Source organism: Rhea americana, unplaced genomic scaffold, assembly GCF_003343005.1.
Source record: "Rhea americana isolate MKP2758 unplaced genomic scaffold, rheAme1 scaffold_53, whole genome shotgun sequence".
In the NCBI taxonomy this organism is placed as follows: Eukaryota; Metazoa; Chordata; class Aves; order Rheiformes; family Rheidae; genus Rhea; species Rhea americana.
Genome location: NW_028186679.1, coordinates 3,068,125 through 3,070,815, shown reverse-complemented (window position 1 = coordinate 3,070,815; position 2,691 = coordinate 3,068,125).

Sequence of the window (2,691 nt, the reverse complement as noted above, 5' to 3'; positions counted from 1 at the left end):
TGCCCCCTTGTATCACATACCACTGATAAAGTTATCGCTATCGTGTCCCCGCGCGATACGGCCCGCGCTGCCCTGCTCCCACATTCCCACGGCTGGCGCTGCAAGGGGCGGGCGAGGCCGTCCGGCGAGCGAACAACCAGCACGGCCCTTCCTGAGCAGAGGCAGCCGAGGTGCGTTAGCCAGGAGGGCCCAGGAAGGGCGCGGGGCTCGGCCGCGGGCGCCCTTGGCCGTGGGGTGCCCGGGAGCCCTGGCGGCGCCCGAGCCGCCCCTGCCCGCAGCGCGCCGCCCCGGGGCCGCGGGTTTGGCCGCTCGCTCCCGCCGCCGGGAGCCCGCAGCCGCGTGCGCGCGGCGCGGAGCGGGGCCGCGGGGTTTGCGCCTCGGGGCGCGGCGACGCGGGCCAGACTGTCCCCGGCTCGCCTGCTGGCCTCCCCCGGGCGCAAGGGACAAGGCCGGCGCCGCGGGAGAGGCGGGCGCTGCGCGCCCCGTGGGCACCGCGGGTGCGGCGCTGCGCGGCTCGGCCGGGGGCCGCGCCAGGAGGCGGAGGGGGGACTAAAGCGCGAAGCGCCGCGGTGCTCGTCGGCGTTTCCCTGCGGAGGCGCTTCCCGGGGCTTCCTGCGGGCGCTGAACCCCGGGCGCCGGCAGCGGCGCTGCTCCGCCGTGCGGAGCCCGCGGCGCGGATGTCCCCGCCGCACGCACGGGCGCCGCGGCTGCACCGGCGGGGGGGACAGGTAGCCACGGCGGGCCGAGGCGAAACGGCCCGGCTTCGGGCTGAGGGACTGTGCTGAYACCCCAGAGCAAAGTTAAGGACCACTACAGCCAATGGGACTTTTTTGCCCCAGTATTTTAAACTGCATACCTAAGATCACTGAAATTTCCTCAGCTCTTGTTCAGTAATTACTACTTTAAAGGTGACTAAAAAACACGAAGCTCAAACTTGAAGTTACACGTGCCTTAAAAGTCTATGTCATTTTCTGCATTCTCCACTCAACAATAAACAAAGCCTTGCCAAACAGGAAAAAAAAATCAAGCTTTAAAAGAATATGTAAAGAAGTCCCCCCCCCGCCCGACAAGAACCGTGTGGCAAACGCCCACTTCACTCAGTGTGTAGTAGGTTTGGCCCTGTTCCTACGTATTTAGGGGGATTAAAAAAATACAATTTATCAAGATCAACATCTTAGTTTGCTAGGAAAAGTAGAACTTATGCACCAAGACAATTAATTAATTAAATACGAATTTGAAAATTATGAAAACTCCCTTGAAAGATCCATTTCAAGGATTTTAAAAATATGACCTCTTAACCTCTTCTTCCTCGATTGACAGAGTAATTTGAAACAGAAACAATGTAATCTATCAGAATAAGTCGTGTTACTTCTGTAAATCAGATATTTATGTTTGAGCTTTCTCTTACTGACAAGCTGTAAAGGCTCACTGTTATTCCAAGTTTTTATCTCTGAAATTCTTGTCTTTTCTGCTCATTAAGAGTCTGTCCACAGATTACAAAGTCAATAGATCCAAACACCGGACTGTGAGAAAAATCTCCCTGAGTACATAAAAATCAACAGCAGTGGATGCTATACAATGGAAAGCATAGATGTTTTGGGGTGTTCAGTTTTATCATCTTTAAACAAGAAAGAGGGTAAATATTGTTGCAAAATTTCACCTTCCATTGTTTTACATTTCCTTTTGCCATTCCCAAAGTTTGACAGTTACGCATCCTCATTTCTTAATGGCACATTTACTGAACAGCTTAGTTTAAATAAAGTTTATAAGTATTTTGAGTTTTCCATACATAACTACGGTGGACGTTATCAGTCTATCTACAATATGGTGGAGCTGGTCGTGATGATCTTAAAGCTACTTTTACAGATTATCCTCAAAAAAGATGACTGGACTCATTGATGCTGATGCTGATGATAAAAAATTCTGAGGGATTCTGAACCCTAGACAGACGCCTTCAGTTATTGAGAAGGGTTGAATCAGGCCCTCTAAGTGCAGACTCTTTTATTTCCTTCACTTATACATCAAAGTTTTCATATATATATATATATATATATAATATATATATATTAAAAATATATATATAGTTAATGTTGAAATTTTACTTTCCCAATATGGTGCTCTGTGTGCTCGCATATTAAAAGAGATTGAAGTGAAAACCAGAGAAAACCCTCACCTCCAACATAGACCTCAGGAGAGGGCACCTAGGCATGAACAAGATGAAGGCAGCGCTGGAGTAAAGTTGACAAACTTTTAAAAGTAGAGTATTAGTTTGGATAATTCCGTTTTTAATCCCTGCAAATACGATTTTAGACCATCTTTAAAAAYCGACAGAAAGAAATCCATTCCCGTGGACGCCAGCAGGTCCGCGGTGGGAGTTACTCGAGAGGCGCTCGCACCGCTGCCGTTTGCAAACGKCCCCGCCGTTCGCAGCCGCGCGAACCAGACACCCGGTCACACGCCCGGAACAGGCACAGGCAGAAGTCTAGAAAGGGCACGTAGGCCAGTCTGACGCGCCTAAAATATACGTCTGGTTAGCATGTACGTTTCAACACAAAGACGGCTGCAGTAAGGTGAAGGTCCTGCACCACGCAGGATTCGCCTGCCCGCCCTGAGCCGCAGCTACCTGCGCGCAGGTCGGGACGCTCTGCGCCTGCGGAGAGCGCTGCGCAGCGGAAGGCTGCCGCGGCCGCG